At 40.3% G+C, this 24,950-nt stretch overlaps 1 protein-coding gene across 5 annotated transcripts in view; it reads left to right on the top strand.

Annotated features, from left to right (window-relative positions):
• Hs6st2 (heparan sulfate 6-O-sulfotransferase 2) overlaps positions 1 to 24,950 on the top strand; it is a 279,684-nt gene that overhangs the window by 244,356 nt on the left and 10,378 nt on the right. The gene's annotated exons all lie outside the window — the stretch shown is intronic.

Below are 24,950 nucleotides of genomic sequence, written 5' to 3'. Positions count from 1 at the left end.
AGACACCTTTAGCTAATCTCTCATCTTGGAGAGTACATGGTATTCTGTGGTGTGTCCTCATAGAGATGACATACCTTCAGTTAGGCAGTTCCCTCTCCAAGTAACTGTAGCCATTTTGTAAACAGCTATACTTTTCTCATAGACTCTCTTTCCCAAGGATGTCGGGCTTTGTGCTGGTCTGCATCTAGAAGATGAAAGATTCCTCTATTATACTCGAAGCTCTAATTGAGTAATAAGATATGTCACAACAAGAGCACGGCTTTGCAATGGAAGGTGGATTTGTAATGGTCATATATTATATATATTTAACACTGGACACTAAATACCGTACTTGGAATATGATCGTCTATTCAATTTCCAGTGTGAAAGATCTATTGGCTCCAGCTTTGCCCCTTCTGTTTTACTTCCTGAATACCATTTCACTTTTACATATTAAGTCAGTCGTGGCCGATCCATGAAAATACGAAAAGTGGTGACAAGAATATGAGACTAAGTCTCTGAACAGTTAGAATTCATTTCAGTTATTTATTGCCAAGCACTATGGTCAAAATGCTGTATAAATTATGGAGGAATGGAACTGATATACACTTTCCCAAACAGCTGATGGTTTCCAAATTAGTTCTGCTCCATTGTTACCATACACTCTCAGTTCACAATGAAGCACTGGAGAATTGCTTTAACTCCAGGCTTGTAGAAATGATAGATCCAGTCTGGGCACAGTCCCTGTCACCTATATACCTGTCACACTGATGATTCCACAGTGAAATTTTCATTCATTAGACCTTATGTATAATCCTAGGTATTTGTGATTTGCGGATGCACTTTAAAAAGGAGCATTTCTTTGTTTCTTTGGACTTTGCAGGTGCCCATTCTGTTAAGTGAGGATGCTCTGTGTATCATGTAAGGAGCAGTTGGTATAAGTGAAGTTGATATAGAGGTTGCATGCTGAATACTGTACTCAGGTCATTCGCCATAGAAGGGCTGAATAAATCCCCAAGTAGTTAGCCATGATCTTCTATCATAGCTACTATGCTTAGATCCATCCGAAGCTTCTGCCATTTCTGCATTCTGAGATACATGCCTTTTATTTGCCACACACAGTATCTTACAGATAAAACAGCTTCTTTTTAACTCCTTGTCAACATGGTTAACTATTAGTATTAAATTAGAACGTTTTCAGATTCCTTCCTCATGGCTGTGCCAGCCAGATTCCTTTGTATCACTTCTCTCCCATTGTTTTGGAGAGGTAAATTGTTTTCTTAGCCTGTACTGCATATTTCCTCTGCCTTAGGATATCTTTGGCTTCACAAACAATGCTTGTGTTCCATGGCTGTGATAAGACACTTGGGGGCCTTCTTCACACCTATTAGAATACTGTCTATCAAAATTTAGGTATTCTATGAGGCTCAGAGAAAGGTGTTCTATATACTTCCTGCTGAGTTATCCTTGCACTTTCTTGGCTGCAGGGTGTATAGTGGTAGCTCCAGCCAGCATAGAAAGGTCCATTCTGCTAGGTTTTCTGGCATTATTTGATCTAATGACAGTAAGATATATAGTTACAGAGTAGGGTTTTTTTTCTTTTTTAGTTTCTCTGTGCTATTTTTGAGGCTAGATATAGGCTGCAAGTGAGAAAGAGTGTATGTCTCTGAAAAGAAGTCAGTTGTTCTATTTTCTGAAGAAATACAAAATGCAAAAGTCAAGCCATGTCAAGTTTGCCTCATGGCAAAAATGAATAACCTATATGTAGTTTTGTGTGCTTATGTGCCAGCCTATGTATGGCTCATGTTGTTTTTTCCTTATTAATTCTTGCTCATATGAAACTCACAACATAGACATTATTATTATTATTATTATTATTATTATTTCTACTTTACAAGTGATGACATCATGATTCACGAGATAATAGTTGACTCAAGTCCTAGAAGTTATTATAGCATATATGTATTTATGAAATGGGGAGAGACAGAGAATAGACTTTGAACCTCTGTGCTATCCTGGGGCCCCATAGGTAATAAATAAAATACCCAGCAAGGAGCAAGATGCTCACAGTCTTGGTAAAGAAAACTGAGAATGGTGCTATGCTGTTTAAGTGATGCAGTGAAATACTCACAGGCTGTGACTGGAGTCACCCCTTACCAATGCAATTATTGGGGTGGAGAGATCAAATCATGTGGGAGTACTGTTGAAATAAATTCTAAACCCTTCAGTGTTATCAATATTCACCTCTCAAGTAACAAGGCTAGGTCAAGTACAGAAAAAATACAACTTGCAGAACTGGGGAGGTGTCTCAGTGGGTGGAGCACTTTTTCTGCAAACATAAGGACCTGCGTTTAAATTCCCCTTACCAGCCCAGAGTATGGTAAGCGTATGCCTATAACTTCAATGTTAGGAGATGAAAGAAAGTGGGTGCCAGGAGCTTGCTAGCAAATTCAGTGAAACTGAAAAGGTGAACTTTGGGTTCTGTTTCAAGGAAAGAAGGCAGAGAACAATAAAGACCTGTTACACCCCTCTTCTTGCCATCATGTATGTTTATATGGAGACATGCTTATCTGCATACACACATACATATATTGTGTTCGTCCACTTGCCCACCTTCCCTCTTTCCACAGAGAAAATACATGCTGGATGAATAGATGGGTCAGAGAAGTGGGAGTTGTCGTGTAGGTCAAAGCTAAAACTGCATGCACAATTACTCCTTCTGACTTTCCACCTATTTAGAGCCCACTGAGGTCCAGTGAAGCATAGGCAGTGCAGAGCACAGGAAACCTCCAGCTTGGAAGTTGTGTCAATTCTGCTTGCTCTGTTGCATTGCCCAGATCTGAAGCTTGGCAGCCAACCTTCTGTTTCAGGGAGGAACAGATGGAGTGGGATATATCTGAGCAGCAGAGCCAGACCACCCTGGCAATGACTTCCAACGAGGAGCAAGCAATTTCTTCATGTTGACAGTGAGTCAGATTGACAAGACAGAGACAGAAATCAGAACAGAACCAATCATTTTGACCAAACAGTGTAACTTTTCTAGGTGCTGCTGACCCATGACCAACAAGGCCAGGCCACAACACTGAGCCTCACACGGGACTTCTTATTGGAATATAAACATGTTACTCTGGTCAACACAGCAGTCCATAGTCAATCTCAGTTTCCAGGAAGAATCCTGGAGCATCTGCAGAAGGCACTCAAACTCTCAAGGCTTACAATGCATAGCTACCACCAGGAACTCTCAAAGTGTTCAATTAGGTTTACTTGTTTTGGGTTCTTGAGATATTAGCCCTACTATGTTTCCCAGTGTTTGAATACTTGGGCCATATCTACTGGTGCTGTTCTGAGAGGTTATGGAGCCATTTACATGTTGTGCCTGGTGCAGGTGGAGGCCCAGAAGAATGTGGTTTATGCTTATGAACTATCTCTGCTTTGAACCCATGCTCTTTGCTTCCTGACCTGATAGATGTTATAACAAACTATTCCATAAACTCTTGCTGCTACACACTGACCAAGGCTGACAGCCAGTATGTTCTCTTTTATTCCCTGGATTGTGAGCCAAAATAAAGCTCTCCACCCTTAAGTCGTATCTGTCAGATAGTTTGGTAACAGTAAGATTTTGTGTGTGTGTGTGTGTGTGTGTGTGTGTGTGTCTGTGTATGTGTATACACCAATATGTCCAATATAGTGTATATTATCCAGGGGTACCCATTAAATTAGATTGTGTGCAGATGAGATGATACTAGAAATTAGTTAATCTCAGTACCAGATATTTCTCACCATAGGCTAAGACTGTGGAAAGGCATGGACCAACTCCCAATTTTAAATACTTCTTTTTTCTTCATGTATAGCCTTACTATCTGGAGCTTGCTATGTAGACCAGACTGGTCTTGATCTCATTGAAGTCTGTCTTCTTCTGGTGCCTTAGTGCTGGGATTAAAGGCATATACCACCATATGTGGCTCTAATACTCTTCAAGGCCATTAATATTAAAAGCCAGGGCAGATCAACCAACCATGGTACCTAGTAACTGATACCATAAACGGTGAACTAAGTGTTGTAAGTGCTAAGGGAAGGGAATATTGCTTAAATACTAAGGGAAGGGAATAACAGTTACATGATAAAATGACAAGGTCCAACTTTTGTTTATGTCACAAATCTTCCTGGGACTCACTCTAATAGCAGATGCTACAGGATGACTGACTACATCTAATACTGGCTGACAGATTTGTCACAGACAAAATTCTGTTATCAACTCAGCAGGATCTGGATGGGAGTAGGATGGAACATTCTAGGGACAGGAGCCAGACAAGCTTTCCTGTTTCAGGAAGAAGTGAGGGCTTGCTTGCTCTGCAGAGCCTCACTCAGGTGTTTGGTCTAGCTATATACATGTTCGTGACAGGAAGCAGTATGTGTTATAGCATGCGTGTCCTTTCCTCTTACTGCAACACATGTGTTTGTTCTGAGCAAGTGAGTAAGCTGTAAACACTTCTAAACGCTCAAGTTTGCCCGTGTGTATATTCCTTTGCTTCAATATTCTAGTATGTGCTGTTTTAATGAAGTATTCAAGTGTTCGACTTTTAATATGATTTTGTAGTTTTAGGTAGCAATGTTATCAATAGTGTCCTTTGATTGGCTATTAGACCAACACAACAAAGCTCATACTAAACCAAAGTATTGATAATTGATTTCTCCCTCTGTCATTACTTCTTTATAGGAAATGGGATAAAACATCCCCTAAGTAGACATGCACAGAACAAGTTCCATTGTAGCCTGACTTTTCCTTCTATAGCCAGGATACTAAGAGACTTTTATTTAAAACAAAAATTTCAGATAAATCCTAGAAAACACATTCATTAATAAGGCAGGAAGCTTAAATAAGCCACTTTTCAAAAGGATTTACAGTAGCCAGGCATGAATAACATAAACTTCCCATACTTTGATGCTTTGATTTTAACCTCAGGCTAAGCAGCTCCAGCACACGCCTGTTCCAATACTTCTTAAAATAAATTAATCAGGCAGCCTTGTATTCATGAAAATATCATCCCTAAAATCAAATAGACCCTGGATTTGAATACTGGCTCTCCTGCTTCATAACTTTATATGCACCTCACTGGGCTGTAGTGAGGATTAAATATCCTAATCCAAGTAGAGCTTTCATACTGCCTGGCACATGGCAAGTGTTCACTAAATGTCAACGAGTGATTATGGATGTTTCCTTTGCCAGTGTATTGCAGCTGGGGACAGCGTGACCTGGCCAATAGGATTATGGGCAGTAGAATTTTGATAAGCTCTGGTTGGCTCTGCTTATTTTCTTATCTACCTTGCCAGCTCTTGAAATGGAGCAACAGTAACCTCCCTACTAGCATATGCATAATAGAGTTTGGAAAAAGAGAACTAATGAATGACACATCTAGAAAAGAAGAACACTTGTTAGCAAGTTCCCACACCCCTCCATCAGGTATAGTATATGAACTGAATGTAAGGGCCCCTCCCAAGGAGTGCAGGTCAGAACTATTCCTGATGGGTACCACTTGGGAAAGTGTGGTTATTCTGGGTGAACCTTGGAAAACAGGACCTACTGTTTTTTTTGGTCTGCCACCCAACACAAACACTTTCCATATAAATTCAAGGTGGCAAGGTGCTGCTACTCTCTGGAATAAGGGAGTACATCACTGGAGCAGGCTTTAAACTTCACTCTCTCTGCTTCCTATGCATGAGTGGAGATGTGATCTCTAGGCATCCTGGTCCCTTTACCTGTGGCCATGCCTCCTCCATCATTAAGGACTCTCCCTCTGGAACCATAAGGCAAAGTATTTCAGAAGTCACTCTTGGTCAGGGTGTGTTATTGCAGCAATAAAAAAAAATTCTCTCTTGTTGAACTTTGTTTAAAATAAACACGTAGGACAATGGAGACATCCTCCTCTGATTTCATTCTTGACTTGCATTTCCTCTTTGTACCTCCTCCCCCTCGCCACAAGGTATGAAGGCTACAATGGCAAATTCTGAAACTCAATTGCTGCTTCAAAGGTCGGAACACTACCTTGTGAAGAGCACTTCAGCCCTCTGTGTAATTGCTGCTTCTCCTGTAAACATGAAAACACCTTACTAATTACTTTCCTTATTTCTGTGACCAAACACCAGACAAAAAGAAATGTAGGGGAGAAAAAAGTTTATTTTAGCTTACTATTCAAAACATAAGAAACACACGGTTTGAGCATGAGGTAGCCAAAAACATTAGGTCACCATCTAGGATGCAGAGAGTGAATAGAAAGTGGGACTGGGCTATAAAATCTTAAAGGTTGTCTCCAGTGACCTACTTTCTCCAAAAATAGTGCCACCAACTGGAGACTAACTATTCAAATACATGAGCCCACGGGGAATATTTATATTCAAATAATATTACATACTAGCAGTGCCTTCTGTATAAGGTTTTCAATTCTTTTTTTTTTTTTTTACTAAGTGCATACAATGTGTAGAATACCATTCTGGAGATGCAGAAAAGAATAATCTCCACAGTAGTCTTGGCAATTTTGCCAATTCTAGTGGAGGGACGTGATCACTAAACAAATAATTACACATAGACATAGTAATACATGCCTATAATCCCCACTCTTAGGAACCTGGGGTAGGGGATTCCAAGTTCAAAGCTGGGTTATGCTACATAGTAAGATCTTGTTTCAAAAGGGAGAGAGGGAAAATGAGGAGAAGAGAAGAAATACAAATAGAATATGTGGTATTTCAATTGGGGGGAAAAGGCAAGGGATGGGCACAGGGACTGAACAGGGCAAAAATCTGTTAATTTAGATGAAGTGATTGTGGGAAACCTCACTAAAAGATAATATGTCAAAGGTTTGCATTTTTAAGGGAATTAGTGCATTATCCTAGTTTCATTTCTGTTGCTTTGATAAAATACCCTGATACAAAGCAGCCCAGAAGAGAAAGGGATTTCTTCTGGTTTATAATTCCAGGTTACAGTGCATCATTGTGGGAAAGTTAAGACAGGAATTGCAAGCAACTGGTCACATCAAAGAAAAGAGCAGAGAGAAATGAACTTGTACATGCCTGCTTGCTTGCACACAGCTAGATTTCTCTGTTCATTCGGTTCACTATTGCTTGCCCAGGCATGGGTATGGTGGTTCTTATGCAGGGCTATGTCTTCCCACATCAATTAACTTAGTAAGACAATCTTCCAAAGGCACGTCTACAGGTCAACCAAATGTAGACAGTCACTCAATGAGTTTTTTCTTCCTAGGTGATTCTAGGCTCGATTCTTTTCAAATCCAGAAAAGGATTTGAAAAGAATCTCATATATCATAAACTATATCAATGCTTTATTCTCTGTAATTTGTTGAGTGTTTTCTGAGTCAGGCATTGTGCAAAGTTCTTTACATACTTTTCCTTCTTTGATCATTAGAATAAGCCTATAGAGTAAGAGCTATCAGCCCCCCATAATGAGGAAAAAGTCCAAAGTCACATAGTTTATAGTTAATAGAGCCAAAACTCTTATATTCTGTGCTTGAATAGTATAAATTCATCTATTCTTTCTGTGAATACACTTTATACTTAGGCAGTGTGTTAGAACTAGAGTTACAGAAATAATCAGAAGATTTGTCCTGCTGATGGTGGGTGGCCTTAGAGGGAATGGTGTTGAGGGAATAACAAGTTCTACAGGAACTGGAGTAAGTGGTTCTATCTCATCTTCCACTTGAAAATAACGGTTGTCTTTTCTGGTTACCCCAGCAATATCTGGTTCAGAAACTTTCATGACAACCTTTATTATGTACAAACAACCTAAGCAATAGGGAGGACAGAAATAAAACAACATGATTGGTCAGTGATTACTACATCATTAAAAAATATCTTGGATTTTCAAGATGATAGCTTGTCAAAGTTTAAAGAAGAAAATATGAAAGAAGACACAGCGGTGATAAGTGAATTATATATTTTGCCTGGAAAATGCGGGCAATGCTACAAAATTCAGGCCATAATCTGTGCCTGCTTAAAGTGGCATTTGCACTGGATCATCAAGGTATCAAGTGCATTTGAAGAATAATTATTGTGTATTTGCCTCATACATCTGAAAAGATTCTGGATGGTGAAGATAAATCAGGGAAGAACATCCTGTTGTAGCTGAGGCTATAATTCAGTTGGTGTGTTGACTATTTACTCAACATAGTGCACTGATTTTGATTCCTTACCACCACATAACCTCAGTATGGTGGCACATATCTATAATCCTAGCACTGAGTAAGTAGAAGCGGAAGGATCAGAAGTCCAGGGTCTGCCTTGACCATATAGCAAATTGGAGGCCAGCCTAGCCTGTATGAGACCCTGATATCCTTACCCATAAAAAAAAAGACAGTACCTCATATTACTTGAAGTATATATTAATTTCATCACCCACGACCTATTGTTTTGAGTAATTTGAATAGGGTTGAGAGAAGGCCTGGATTATTTAATCAAAGTGATCATCTCTATATACCATCTCCCCAACCCACCCCTGTGCATTTGGCTACCAGTACTAATACCCATTTACTCCTCTATGATAGCTGGTCTTGCTTGTCCAGTTGACTGAATTTGGGATCACTTAGGAAACAACCCTCTGAGTGTGTTTGTTGAGCGTGTCTCTGGAATGACCTAGCTGAAGAGCAAGGCCTACTCTGACGACAAAAGGCATGGAGCAAAGTCCCAGATGGAGTAAAAAGAGAACTACAGAGAAAATGACTGAGAGTCTGCATCCATTCCTCTACTGCTCACATGTGGACATACTGCATGCCCACCACATCTTTCCATACACCAACATTGTCTTCAAAACTTTGAATAAGTTTCGGAGAAATGAAGAGGAAAGGACCTTAATTTGGCTAAGCCTGAAATTGCTAAGTTACGAATATACATGTTTTTTCATAAGTGTTAAAAGAGACTTTGAATCCATTATCTGATTTAATTGTACTATCAATCCCGTGAGTCAGATTTCATACCTCACAGATGATAAAACTAAACTGACAGAAACTGTTTCACTCAAACTAGTATGTTTCAGAATGATGATTGAAATCAATGTCTATGTAAGTCTAAATTATCTTCCCATCTCTGTAGGGCACAGGTCTCTCTGAAATCGGGAGAATGCATTTTAGGTACCTATCCTTCTCAATATTTTACATATTTGCATACAGGTAGAAAATGCATAGAACTCATTTCAAAAAAAAAAAAAGGTAGTAAAGACTGCTAGATCATAAGGAGCAGGAATTTTGAAGAGGTGACCTTTACTAAATGCCTTCTGTGTATTGCCCTTGTTCAAGGTTCTTAAATACATATATACTCTCACTTAATCCTACAAAGTACAGCATGACATTAATTCAAGGAGAGCTTCTTAGGCATTTTTATTTCATTGGCCCATACAAATTTCTGAAGGAACTTGGGAGTGAACATCTAGGTCTCTTCTACAAATATGGCTCCTTTTAAGAGCTATTAATTCATTTTATGTGTATCAGTGTTTTGTCTGTACATGTATCTATGCAGTTGTATATGCCTAGTGCCTGCAAAGATCAGAAGGGGGCATTTGTTCCTCTGGGAGACTGGAATTACAGACGGTTGTAAGCTGGCATGTGGTTGCTGGGAAATCTACCCAGGTCCTCTGGAAAACCACCAGTGTTCTTAGCTATTGAGCCATCTCTCAAGTCCCCAATCATCACTTTTAATATGGCCAAATTATTGTTGAAGTTAGGCAGATCACAGGTTGTCCCAGACTTTAAGAGTTCTGCTTTTTAGCATCAGAACTCTAACAGAAGAATTAGGAATGATGGGCCTTCTCCCATAGGGCACTGTTTCATAGTGGCTAGGAAGGAGATTCATGCAAGGACAGTGTGGTTGAGATGTTTTCTACCCATATACACCTTCTTTTTCCTATGTGCACACTTCAGGGATGGCCAGACTCTTTTGTGCCCTCACAATAGGTACCAGAGTAACTGGTTAGATTGTAAATATTGTCAGAAAATAGTCTTCTGCCATTAACTCCCTACATTACTCTCCAAGGGCAACTCCCATTCCTCCTGCAAAACAGAGAGCTCTTCTTGTTACTCTTCCTGGTATCACCAAGATGGTGAAAAGTGAGAAGTAGATTGTGTCCAAGACATACCAAATGCTGCTAGCTGTAAGTCCACTCTGTTAAGTGGTCATCGTGAACCATGGGGGGAAGCACATTTCCTCATAATTTGACAAACTCTTCATGCTCCCATTGGGTCTGGTTTGAATTGGTTCCCCTTCCCCCACCTCACAGATTAGCATGTCCTTTTCCAGGCATAATATACATAGTGTCTCACCAAATATTCACTTTTCAAATGATCGCCTTTAGCAGATATGATTTGGAGAATCATATCTATATGATGCATCTGACTCTACCCTTGAAATTATACAATTGAAGGCTGTGATTTATGTTTCTTGATTAATCTAACTATCTCCCCCTTAGTGGCAGACAAGAAAAGGACTGTTTTGAGGGACTGTTTTCCTTATTGTGTTTTGGGTATGAGCTTTACTGAAAACAAATCATGTTTTGCGGGCTTGCTGTCCAGATACCAAAAGCACTGGCCTTATCAGTGGCTTACGGTAACAATGAAGACATAGCAAATGAGCTATTAGGATCTTGGGTACCAGGGGCGTAGCTTTTGAGGATATATTGTATTCTCTCTCCCTTCATTTTTCTCCCATTCCCTCCCCATGCCCTTCCTGACTGAGTTGAACAGCCTCTTCTACCATGTGTCATTCATTCTCCCTTGGTGTTTGTGTCTTATGACAAAGCTATACAACCATTACCTGAAACTGTGAACCCACATGAAAACTTCCTCCCTTTAAGTTTTGCATCAGGCATGTTGTCACAGGGAAAGAAACAGTTCAGCAACACATCTTGATCTGTATAGGATGGGAGGTCATGTGACCATTCATACATTTGTGGGCATAGCATTTTATACTAGTGGTGGCAAGGAAAGAGTGGTTTTCTTCTGTTCCCTACTTGTTCGCCATATACCTCCTCCCTAAGATATCTGTGTTTCCCTATCACCATCAACCTCTTCAGTTCCTGGTTTAGCTTCTAACTAGTGAAAATACTAAAAGCAATATAAAGAAACAATCTGGGCTCAATGATCCAGGACAGTGTACTTAATGCATATTTCCCTTGTGTGAACCAGTGTTTCCTATCTGTGTTCTGTCCAAGTCATTTGAGGCGAGCATGGAGAGCCTACTGAAGTTGAGAGTGATGGATAAGCTGAATTAGTAAGTACTTGAAGCCTCAGGCCCCAACTATGTCTCTTTCTGAGTGACTTCGTTTCCATCTGTTCTATATTTTCCTTAAAAAAAAAAAAATTCAACTGCTGAGAACTAGTTTCTAAGGTAGACCTAACCAAATAATAACTAAGGAGAAGGGTATGGAGATTACTGCCTGGGCTGTTCTTGCCCCATCTGCCCAGGGACAGGGGAAGTACTCCCCTTGCTCAATTCAAAGTGCTCTTTTTAAAAAGACAAAAAAGAAAGACTCCCCCATGGTCAGATTGTTCTCCCTGAATGGAAAGGACCTGATGGATAGGTGATGCTGTGCAAAATTACAACCCACATACAAACTGATCCTGAAATGCTCAGAAGAAAGAAAATGGCTTTGGTTTTGAGTGATGCTCCCCAACTGGCTGCTGGTCTACAAACTAAATGAGCAGGCTCTATTCCCACTCCATTTCCTTCCACTGGCCTCTGCACAAGGCTCTAATGGAACCTGGGAAGAAAAGAACATTAGCTTCCAGAGAGGACTCTTTGAGTTGCTGAAGCCATCCTCTCCCAGAATGTGGTCCGGCAGATGTTTCATGGTCAAGGTCTAATCCAAATACAATTATGAGGCCCATGATTTTTCTAAAATTTATTCATTGAAGGTATTTACTACAATTCTAAGTGCAATTTTGATTTGAATTTTTTAAAATGCTTGTCAACATTTCACTGTGTATATGTTAATTGGCTGACTCAACAGAATCCCTAGCCACCTGCTAGACTTATCCTCTCACCTCTCCACCCCCCTGGATTCCTTATCCACAAGCCATCATCACAGCATCATTATTTGACCTTTATCCTTCAAGTACCCCTGTCCAAATCTTAGTTCATTGGCAAGAGACATGGCTTTGCATCTTGACTCCAGCACTTTAAGTAATTTACATATTTGAGTCTTAGTTTTTTTTCTGTAAAGTGGGAGTAATAAATAAACCATCCTGTCTAGCAGAGATTGTTTTATCAAATTAATTGACACACAAAAATTATATAGATTGTACATTTATATACATTGGATGCTATGAGTCAATATTTGATATAGATATGCATTGTATAATGGTATGCATTTATCACTTCGATATATCCCTCTACCTGGGTCTTTGAAATGTATACTACATTATCTTCTATTTATTGTCTACTACTGGAGACTCTTGCTGATTGACTAACATGACTCTTTGAGTCAATATTCTTGACCATTTTGGAGCATATAAAGAGAATCCCTGTTATTGCTCACATTTTAAAATGGTGACTACATCTTCCTCTATTATGTCTCTCCTGGTACATTCTTGAGAACATCTCCTAATCTCTCAATAATCTCCATTTATCATTTAATCAAGCACTATATGTGTCATTATATTTTTAATTAATTCAGTCAGAATTTTTTTTTTTACTGTGCACCCAGACAGTATAAGTGGTACATGTTGGTATGGCTGAAGAGAGACAAGTATAAAGGAGGTGATAGAGGGAGTCTGAGACAAATGACAAAGGTGTACTTTTTTTGTCTTCTGCAAACTCTGCCCCTATACAAAATAGACTCTTATTATTACATGTATTAAAATAAGGCATGTCTGCAATGTATTTGTAATTAGCACAATAGAGTGTCTGGTGCACCCTGGAATGGGCTGCATATTCTTTCACTTCCTTTTGTTGCAAAACCAAGTATAATACTGGAATTCCGTATGAGGAAGATTTAAATGATGGCCTCATTTAAAAAATAAATGAACAAAAGATAAACAAAAAAAGTGCTTTTCTCTTTGAACTTCAAAGATCCTTGAACTTATTTTAAGTGAAGAGCGTTGTCTCTGTTGAGATTTATGTTGAATCAAGTATAGGACTCATTATATCTTCCTGCATCATGTGAGATTTCAGAGAGGGATGCTCAGATCCAATTGGCCCTCTATCTGAACCTTCTCTTCTGTCTGCCATTCATGAGCTATTACCTGGGAAATTGTTGCTGAGAGTGCTTTAAAAATAGTTTATTGATATATAGTTGGTGGTAGAGAAGAAGAAAGGGAGAAGCAGAGGGAAATGGAGAGGCAGGGGTTAAAGGAAGGTTCCAAGGACTTGGCTTGCGTATTAAAAGGAGGCTAGATACAGTCTGGGATAGGAAAACCGCCAAGGTAAACACTGAACATCTGTTCCTAGGTCTGACCCTGTCTAGCTCTGCCATCTTGAGAAAATCACTTAGCCTTTCTGGGTCTGTGCTTTCTATGCTATTAAATGAGGAGGTACCTTTGCTGACTCCAGTACAAATAGCTAGACAGTCCCTCATTACCAGTATCCACAGAAACAATGATGCCAGAAACATCTATTCCCTTCCAGGTACTGCCACTGCAGTCTTAAACTGGCAAGTTTGGAGAGATGTGTTTTAAAAGAAGGAAAAGGTATTTCACATCTCCCTACATAGTGCCTATAATGGTCTATTAATTTAACTGAAGTGGCCTAATTCTGTATTCTTCTACTCAGGACATCAGACCAGTTCAACTAGTGTTTTTTTGTTGTTGTTGTTTTTTTTTTAATGGGTTTTAAGCAAATTCCTTTCAGTGAAACCTAGAGCTGATTTGCAAAAGACAGAGAAGTGGACTGCCCACTCCCAATCTATTTTAAAATGTTCACTTTACCATTGCTAAACTTCATTACCACTCGCAAGAGCTACAGTTCTGAGATTAATGATCATCCCACAGGGAAGGCAACGATGGTCAAGAGGAAAAAAAAAAAACCCAGCACATGCTATTTACTATTCTGCACTCTCTGAGAATTAACATCAATAATGCCATTGCGACATTTTTCAAAATAAAGAATGGAGATTTCTAATTGTCTAGTAAAAAAAATTCTAAGTCTGACTCCCTTGAGAAGAAACCTGAGTATAAATCATTAGCACCACAAATCTCTGAGAAGTGTGGAGTATTTGCAAGTGCTTTAATCAGGATGGTGTGGCAGTGGCCTATTTTAATTTGATCACACTGATTAAGTTTTTGTTAAGTTAATATATGTTGCACTTTCAATTCAATTAAATGAGAATATCCTGCCATTACCAGATATTACCAAAACCCGCTAATGAATAAAGGCTAGACTTGCCATTTTCAATTGCTACTGACTTCCTGATTATATAATCTTTGTATTAAATGAAATTAGTGAACGTTTGAATTAAATTCAGCAAACAGTAAGCACTAAATACATAGCTTACTATACCTTTGTATATTTTTACCTTAAGCTATAGAATCTATTAGTTGAGACTCATTGATTACTTCCAGTGATTAATTTTATAGGGCTCTTTCCCCTTATATACTACTTCCTAGAACAGTCTATCCAGTTCAAGGTGCTATAAATGTGGATGATGAATAGGTACCCTCCCTATTATATGTGTATTATAGCTGGGCCTCTTTTTAGCTGGAGATAAGCGTTATCTTATGTAAATGCAATTGCTTTGTAAATGTAAATGCCTATTGGGTCATCGATCACTCCATGATAGAAGGAACAGAACAATACAGGGAGGTGTGAGAAAACCTGTCTGGGGACAGAAATGAAGAAAATTGCTAAGTGGGTAAGGGATTGAATCGATGGAAGCTGAAGAACTTTGTGGAGGGGGCTGGGCTGGAAAGAACAGTGCACTGGGAGAGTATGTTGGGGCTGCCTGCTAACTGGCGTTTGCAGAGGCTGCCAGCTGCCTTGCTTTCCTGGGGTTCTAGGCACTGAAGACAGTGGGCCCAGTTGGGAGCAGTTTGCAGCAATCCCTTAGGTCCTTTTTATGGAGTTTAAAATTCAAAATGTGCTGTTCACCAAATGTGTGACTCACAGGGTAATAAAGCCCTCTAAATCAATGTGTAAGACATCCTCAAGATAAACAGGGGGATAGCTTTCTATTTTTGCCTAGACATTTATTGTTTTTATTTCCATCCTACTTCCAAGAAAGAATTGAGGTGACTTCTAAAGGCGTCCTTATTCATGCCTAGTAGTGTTTAAGAACCAGTTCTGAAAGTTGCCTCCACATAGACCATATAAATAGAAAGGAAAAATTGTATGAAAACCAGTATATATTCGGGTCCTCATCCTTTACCTCTGAGAGGTGGGCAGATGAGGAATTTGGGGGCTTCTTGCTTCAGTATCCCTGTAGACTCGCTTCCCCAGCATCTATGCTCTCCACTCAGTGTCATTGCTCCCTTTCTTGTTGTTGTATCTGCTTTCTAATAAAGTCTGCTGGTTAGTGCTGGTTAGGGTTACTTGTACCACTTGCCTATAGGCTCTAAGGATTTTCTGTAGTGGTCAGGGAGAGATTTGAGGGCGGGAATGATCCAGTTAAGGGGTGACTATGTAGCTTAGTTATAGATAAAATAACACATATCAAAACTAGGGGAATGGGTCCTGATTTGTCTCCATGACCGCAGAGAGTATGGTCATTCTGCTAGAGCCCTGTGTCAGATGAGAACCATGCAGTTACCCACGATATGCTCCAGGAAGAGGAGAAACAAGCCAGCTTGGGCCCCTTGGATACTAATGTGAGGAAGAAGAGCGCCTATCTGCTTTCCCCCTCGGCACCCCTCTTCTCTCAGCCTCCTGGATGCCCCTCGGCATGGCTCCAGCCTCTATGGAATCCCCTTCTGATCTGGTCAGTCATCCTTGCTCTCCTGTAAGAAGCTTAGCATAGAAAAGGGTCCTTCTGGAGAACGATGAAAACGCATGGCGCGCATGTGTGTCTGTGTGTGTTTGTGTGTATGTATGCATGCACGCATGTGCATGGACCCATATTTCTATGTGTGCAGATGATGCCCATGTTGATGCCAGAGGCCAACATTGGATATTATTCCTCTGGAGCCATGAATCTTGCTTTTAGAGACAGAGTTTCACTCAAATCAGGAGCTTACTAATTAGGTTCATCTGGCAGGACAGCAAGCCCAGAGATCTGCCTGTTTCTCCCACTCCAGCACTGGGAATACCCCATGTCTAGCATTTTATGTCTAGGGATTCTACTTGATTTCTTGTGCTTTGAACAGTCAGTAGTTTCCTAACTGAGCTCTCTCCCCGGGCCCCAGGAGAGAGCTTTAATTTTTTTCTTTATGAAAGGCAATATAGATCATAAAATGAAGTATGTCACCACCCTCTATGAGCTTTGAATACTGCTCCACATCTTACCAGAAAGCTGTGTGACTTGGAAGTTGTTCAAGCTCTCAGTGCCTTAGTTTCCTTAACTGTTAAAAGGAAAATGGCAATACTAGTCCTTTCCCTGTAGGTTTGTTGTGATAATGGAATGAACACACTTTAATCCCATAGGATAGTGTCTGACACACTGTCAAAGGTGAGAGAGCATTTGTGACAATTGAGTTTGGATGCATGCAAGACTTCCTTGAGGCTTTTAAAGACTCCTTGACTGATGAGTCAGACCTATTCATATGGTCTATATAGTACATTTCCCTGTACTAAAAAGACTATATTGGGATCAGCTTTAAGCAATTTCCAAATGCCCAGACAATAATACCTGCTGTCTGCTTTGGAACCACAGTTTTGCATATGCACTTCTGATGAGACACAGTAGCCGAGGACCAAGGAAAAACCGCTCATAACCTCACCCCAGATGGCCCCAGGGGCTATTTCACATCCCAGCCACTCCACTACCTCCATAGCATTTATTATTTTGAAACCAAATGCTGAACAAATAGAGAGCTCCAGAGCAGTGGGTTCCTGGTACCATTTAGAAAATTGTACCTGCAATGAGGCAAAGAAAAGGGTCGGCCACAGTACAAAACCTGTCATCCCAGGTCTCAGGAGGCCAATGCAAAAGAATCACCAAGAGTTCAACCTTTTAAAGGATGAGCACAAGTTGGGGTCATAGGCAGAAACACGTTTGTAGTCCTCCAGTTTCCAGTTCTACCTGCACCTTTGGCAGCTGGTTGTCAATTCTAGTCTGTGTGTGTGTGTGTGTGTGTGTGTGTGTGTGTGTGTGTGCCTGCGCACGCACGCATGTGTAATTCCCAACCTTTATTCTCTTGATACCCTCTCATGGCTTTTCCTTGGCATCATGGGAATAAATATCTCCCAGTGCTCAGTCCAGAAACAAGATGGAACATGAGACCAGTCATTGTCATGGCAATGGCAGTCAACTGCTCCCCACTCATCAGCCCAAGCCATTGTAATCTCAGAGCCCAGGGAGGAAGGTTCCCAGTGCTAAGTAATGTTTCCTTAAAAGATCCTGAAATGTGTGGAGGGTAACACATATTTTATCATAGTTATTCTGGCTCCAAGAGTGCAATGAAAATGTTAGCCTTGGCATATCAATCGTGTTTTACAGATGACTGTAATTTCCTGAATGTCAAAACTCCAAATTTTTCTACTAAGCAAACTTTTCAGTGGCAAAACAGATTGCCTCCATAATGTATCACTGTGGGCAGGAAAAATGAAATCTTTATGCACTGTATTATGAATCAATGAGGCATTGAGATTCTTGGAAGGGTGAGTGGACTCTGGAAAATGAAAAACTGCCGCTATTCCATCTCCACAAACTGCTGTTCAGGGAGTGCAGGCTTTGGTGGCATTCAGTGTGTGGGGCACGAAAATATCAAATTCTAGTTGAAACCAGTTCCTGTCTTTCCTTGCGTTTTGAGGAGCAAACACCACTGTAAATATAGCAGGAGTCAGGTCATTTAACAGCTTCTTGTCCAAAGGCCTCCTAGTGTGATTCCCTTTGCTTCTAGAATAACAGCTTAGTTGGGTTATGGCTAAAGGGAGCCTGATAGGGCTGACATTTCATTAAGAGCAAAGTGATCACTAATGAGAGGCTAGGGAATCTTTTATGGTTGGTAATTCCAAACCATGCATACATCTTACATACATCCATATACTAGTACCAGAAGTCTTGGACTTTGTTAAACTATTAGCCTATTGCATAGGCTAGCCCATTGAAGAATCACAGTTCTGTTAAGTACATGCTTTCAGAGGAAGAGAGCCACATTTAGAGACATTAAGTAATGTACTCTAGAACTTTCTCCAGGCTATTCTAAGCCCAGAGACTCAAATACAAAGTATTTGTCAGTGGTTAGATTTGCTGCATGATTCTGAGTCCACAAGGCCCATAGGAGGAGAACAGAAGAGACAAAAAGAGAACTTGTTCTCTTCATATCAAGTGCCCGTGACCTCTCAGGGAAGAAAAGACACCTTCCTAATGCTGTGAGTCTATACTACAGTTCCTCATGTTGCGGTATCCCCTCTCCCCCAATCATAAAATTATTTTTGAAGTTATTATACTTCATAACTGTAATTTTGCTACTTTATGAATCATAATATAAATATTTGATATGTAACTTCTCTGGGGAGGTCATGACCCACAGGTTGAGAAATACTGCTCTAAAGGATGTGTACACAGCCGTTTCTAGAGGTTCTTAGGAATACATGGTGGTTTCATCTGTGAATCTCAGAAGGAAATAAGCCATCTGAAGTTGGTACAGCTGGTGCTCTATATTCATGGGGTTCATATTTGTAAGTTCACCTAACTCTAAAGGAAAAATCTCTGGGAAAACGTTGTGACTGTCATGAATACCTGCAGATATTTTTGCATGGAACTAATCCCTAAATAATAAAATGTAAGAATTACTAGCATAGCAATCGCATAGTGTTTGAATTACATTTGGACATATAAGTAATCTAAAAATGATTCATCTGGATGGGAGAATATGCATGGGGTGGACGTTCCACAAACACCAGTTTATATGAGACTTTGAGCATGTGGTTTGAGGCATCTATAGACACTTCTCAAACTCATGTCCTGTGGGTTTCCTATAAGCTGTTTAGACCCTGTTGTAACTGGAGAAAAGAGCATGAGCAAAGCTACTGGTGGTCAAGGGCTGTGTGGCAGCAGGAGGGCAGTTTGCTTAGTGTATGTGGTTCTATACGCAGGAAGCACTGCTGAGATAGAAGAAAAGATCAGACTAGTAACTTAGCAGTCAAAGTCATTGGCAATATCCTGCTAAAATCCAGCCTGCTAAATTTCTTTGCAAAGCCTGGAGCTTCATCCTTGGTAGCTGTAATTTCACGTGCATGTGATTTATTATTACTTTTTCACTAGGACACAAAGTTTATTATTGTACCTTGCTCTTATTTATCCCTGTTTCTCCTTTCCTACTCTTGCTGGTCTCCATATCTCTCTTCTGCATCTCAGGTATATTTTAAACCAGAGATCTCTGATAGGCTCTCAGCCCTAGTATATAATTCCTGTGGGTCCTTACTGATCCTCGTCAGCTGCTTATTTTTTCTTTCCTCTAAACTTGGTGCTTTTCAGTATGCATGCCTCCTATACCTCCCTTCTCTATCCTAACCCATCTCATCTCAATATGGGATCTAATTGTAAGCTCATAGGATAGGGTGGCTGGCATTTTGCAGGTCCTGTGGTTGCTCCTCTATGTAAATGGTAAGTCTTAATAGCTTATGACTCACTACTTCTTATTTCCGATAATTTTCACCACAACATGCACATGCACTTGCATGCATGCATGCATGCATGCATGCATGCATGTATGCTCACATAGCAGATACTTAAACAAAAGGCATAAATCTTGTATTATAGACTTCTGGATACTATGAGCTAGAGGAACTCTGTTTGCCTGCACCCTTGAAATCATACCACCCCACAAGGCTGGCTTTGGTTTTTTTATGCTGTTAAGAGTTGCAGAATTCTACGTCCCACAAAATTCCTTTCATTCTAAAAATAAGCAAAGTGGCACCGGATAAGCAAAATGAGTCTGGATGTCTAGACATGGGTTTAAGGCATATGCAACTTGATCACTTACTAGGTATGTGGCCTTTCACCTTTCTGTGCACTGTGCACTAATTTCTGTGTTTGTGGAATGGGCTAGACCTGTCTGTTTTACAGGCATGCCATGAGGATATAACTAGAGTGAAGGCAAATGAGCTGTGTTAAAAGATCTCTTTTAGGACAAAAGGCAAAAGAGGGTGTGATGCCTTTAGAAAGGTATGGAGGAAGAGCACTTTAATCCTCGCAGATTAACCAAGAAATACCAAGTTTTCTAGCAGAGCACCTCAGCAATAATGCCTTCATCCCCTGAGCAGAGATTGGTATGCTCAAATGCAGCAATCCCAGCCTACCTGCCCATATATCAATTGTCAGGACATTCTTTCCACTTCAAAGGTGAAGGTTGGTGTGTTCTCCTCACACCTTGACTCATGAATGTTGCATGGAAGGAGGTGGGAAAAGGGAACAACGGAACTTCAAAAATAGCCCTGGGGAAATCAAATCTTGCTTTAACTTACTGTGTTCATGACTGATTCATGATTCTGAGGTGGGGGGGAGGATTTGATCAAACTGTCACCAAATGGTCTCATTTCAAATTCCTTTGCTTTCTTTGAGCAGAAAGGAAAAGGCCTCTTGATGATGACTGTTGAAGTGGCCTTTCTCTGTACACAGTAACCAACTACCTGCAGGCCGTGGCTCCAGGAAGGCCTCTATCATCTCTGTAATGCTGGCTGAACTCTCTGCACTGAGTGGAATGGGCATGGTATTGCCATTTTAGGGATGCTTCTTTCTCACATAAATTCTCTGGTGCTGTTAAATACGTCAAATGTATTGTTAATTCTTTTCCTCCCACACCTGAGGTTTTGAGCAATTTAAACAACAACAACAACAACAACAAAAAAAAGGGATAGAGGTGGCAGAGAGTCAGAGAGAAGACCAGTTAGGAAGGCTCAACTAATGTGAAGATATGGGAAAAGAGATGGCAAATGTCACCTCTCTGGGCAGCTAGACCTGCTGACAGTACAGGACAAGAAGAAATATCAACTCGGGATAGAGGATTTCAGGCCTCAGTGAGACCTGGGAAAGAAACAGCCTTTACCCCCCCCCCCCTTTTCAGGCGGCATTATGATTGCTACATTCTCTGCTGTTGGGGAAGAACCATCACTGGGGCCAGGAGAGGTAAGGTGCAAAGAGCAGGATTTGCCTGGTTTGGAGTCAGAGCCCTTGAGTTCTTATGGTACAAGAAGGAGCTAATGTAGAGCAGGTAGAAGACTAAAAGGAACATCCTAGGAAATTGCACAGTCATTTGTCAGTGTTGAATGAAAAAATGCAAAGATGGTGTTCCCCTCTAGTATCTGCCTTAAGCTGAGAACGGAGCATCAGACATTTCTCTCCAAGAGAACATTGGCCGTGAGACCTTTTTATGGCTTTGAGATCATGCAATGAAAAGAAATGAACTCCTACCCAGCAGAGGAGCTGTTTCTGTGCAAAGCTAATTTCTGTTTGCAGGTCACATGATCACAATATAGTAGTAGTAGTAGTAGTAGTAGTAGTAGTAGTAGTAGTAGTAGAAGAAGAAGAAGTGAATTATAATAATAAATAATTTATAATACAAAAATTTTAGAATCTGAGCAAGGAGTTGAAGACTTGGTTTGGGGTTATGGCTGTCACAGACTGAATGTGCAAGCAGGATAGGTCCTTAGAGTCTTGGCATCTCATTGCTCAAGTGTTGGGACTAGAGCCTGTAAGAGGCCTGTCAAGACTCTGAGCAAAATACATATTTGTCATCTACACCTGAGGATGGCTTTTGCCTTTAATCAGATGCTCAGTTCAACATACAAGACACAGCTTGCACTATCTACAGAGAATAGATGAGTGTACGGAGACTGGTATGTGGAATATTTAGACAATCCCCTCACAGAACTGCTCCACAGCACAACAAATACCATAGCCCTGTGACTTTTCTCCAAAGTGACACTCTCCTTTCCACTAGATGGTGTTTATAACTTGCCAGTTTTTAAGCTTTCTACCCTGTCAAAGATTGTGGGATGTTTACAAGGTCTCAGAAACAACAGCCCATGATTTATATTTTGCAGTATACATTGGTGTTAGATTTCATGCACTATAAATTTACTCAGTCTGAAATGTGTTGGGCCTGAAATCTCTCTAGGATTCCAGACATTTCAGTTTGATGTTGAATTGCTACTGACATTAGCATATTATACATGAGGGCGCTCAGCCCTTGGCTTCCCAATACTGCCGCACTGATTATGACACAGATCCCCTTTTTCACCTTAAAGGGGAAACATGGTCTGTCCATGCTCCTTTATTTACATAAAAGAGAGATCTTGAATATATAGATCATGTAGCCCTCTTAGAGGGCTTTCCACACTAACCTAACTTTCAAGATAACATCTGCCAAAGCAGGAGCTTGACATATTCAGTCCCTCTCCTCTCCTCTACTCACACCAGTTTGCTGTTGGATTCTTAAGAAAAAGGTTGGATGGCAGACTAACAAGTTTTCTTTCTTTGTATTGTCACTATGAAGACAGTGTTACTATACTAATGCTGTTACTATACTAATGCTGATTTGCACGCATGTGCAGTGCAGCCATGTTCTTTAGTATGTAGTTGGAATAAGTAAAGAAAACTCTCCGTAGCTATAGGCTGCATAACCCCTCCCACCCTTGAGATTCTGAATGGTTCTAATTCTTTCCAGTTGAAATAGTGAAGGTTTGTATCTTCCCACTAAAGCCAAAATTTGCACTTCATTTTTCTCAGCACCTTCAAACAATACTGGAGCTCATTAAAATCAACCGGGAGCACAAGAAGGGCAGCCTTGGTTTAGGAGAAACTTTCCCCCTGTGCTGTTATGGAAACACAATGCTGAGAAGAAGCATTTTTCCTGACTAGGTTTCCTCTAATGATTTCTGCAAAAGAACACTGGAGGAGGGGCCTGCCTGCATGACTGCGTGTATGCAGCAGACCCTGGGTTAATGAATGGGACTGGCTGCAGCCAGTTTAAAATTGCCCTAAATAATATTTATTGACCACTTCCCATGTGAACGGACCATGACTTGATTCTGTACCATTGTGGCAGTCCCTAAAGAAGTGAGTCCATGCGCCTCTGCAATTCTCACAGTATGGAGATGGCAAAGAGAACACAGTACCAAAGGCTTGACACACACACACACACACACACACACACACACACATATTCCAACTCCAAGGGCCTATAGCTCTGAATGGCTTGGATCCTATTCCTAAGGATTCATACTGGGACCACAATACTGTAGGGTTAGTCCCACCATTTAATAACCTGTCATGGCCAACTGATTCCTATTTTAGGTGTCCTTTCTCTCAGCAGGCTGGCTTTGTTCCTGGTCTATGGCAACTGAAGCTGTGTACAAGAGTTTGAGCTCAGGGCTCCACATAATCTTCCACATAATCAGGATCTGACTCTGATTTTGGCTGATTTGAACCTTTTGGCTGAATATCCATATCTATATAACACCACCAGTAGCAATATTAATAACTAATACTTTTTGAGTATTACCTTTAAAGGCCTTCAGCTTCAAAGGTAAAAGGAGCCTCTATTCCCTCCATAGATATATACATTCCTGAATCAGATGTCACTGAGGTATCAGTCATATTATTTCCTAGTTTAAACACAGAACATGTTGTGTTCTACATTTTGTGTTGGTCAATAAAAAGTCAGGGAAGAAACATTGGATTTCCAGGGTAAGAAAATATAGGAAACATCATCTGAGACATAAATCATAATAACCACAGAGAATTTGCTTAGAAAATTCCTTGCCTGTTTCTGATGCCATTGGTGTGAGATTTCCATTCTGTATTTCCAACTACCCATTTTGGCATTGGAAGAAGGAATAGCTCCATTTCCTATCACTGGCATCAGATGCCTACCCTCGGGGCATGGCAGGTTGGCATGAAATTTCACATAAAATAAAAGAAGACTCAGAACCCTGAGAAATACCATATTGGTAGGAAGGGGTTCCAGGAAGGGAAGTTAGGAAGCCTGAGTTTGTTAATAAATTGGCAAACTAGTGTGTATGAAACTTAGAGAAATTATATCCTTCATGTCCCTACCACTGCCCTGGTCTGCCTCATGTATACACTAAAGAGGGCTTTCCCCAGAAGTTCTCTCTACCTCAAAAACACTTGGAGTCTTAATGAACTGCACTCACAATGTAATTTTAGAATACAAAAGTAGAGGTGGTGGGGAGGTAGTGTAAGCTGCAAAGCTGTTCATGATGCCAAGCAATTGAGTGGATTCTGGGTAAAGACCGGTGAGCACGGGTGGGTCATAAAGCTTGGAATTTCACATCTTGTTAAAAAACAAAACTCAAGTTTTCTCACTGGTTGCAAAACCCTTTAGATTTATGTACTTTGGAACCTGTGGGGCTTTGGAAAAGACGGGGATTGCTTTTTAAAAGTGTTAATACCCCTATGAGGGATTATGTGAAGAATCCCATCTTGAATTTGACTTTCGACCTATTAGAAGTCTTTCTTTTCCATAAAAGAAAAAAAAATTGAATCATTGTCTGCTCTGTAAAATATGATGTCACCATGCTTCAGTTTTAGTGAAGGGCATTTGGGCTCTGATGAGGTTTCCCATATCACAGATAGATAGGCCCTCTTCTAATCAGCTGGAGGTGGGAGATCAATTTGTTAAAATGTTACTTTATACAGAGAGAACTGTAACTGCTAAAACCTCTCCAAGAACAGAATACAGCCATATGTTTCTTAAAGACTGGGAAAGGTCTTGAGACAGCTGTCATTAAGAATATTTGTTGTTGTCTAGGTGTCATAGAGTATGCTATACCAACTGAGATAGTATAGTACACTGCATGCCTAGGCTGCATTTTAATCTTGGACAACATAATATGTGAGTTCCATCTTTGACAGAAACAAT

This window comes from Apodemus sylvaticus, chromosome X (assembly GCF_947179515.1).
Source record: "Apodemus sylvaticus chromosome X, mApoSyl1.1, whole genome shotgun sequence".
NCBI lineage: Eukaryota > Metazoa > Chordata > Mammalia > Rodentia > Muridae > Apodemus > Apodemus sylvaticus.
Note: the sequence above shows the minus strand (reverse complement) of the source record. Positions and strands in the feature narration are given on the sequence as shown.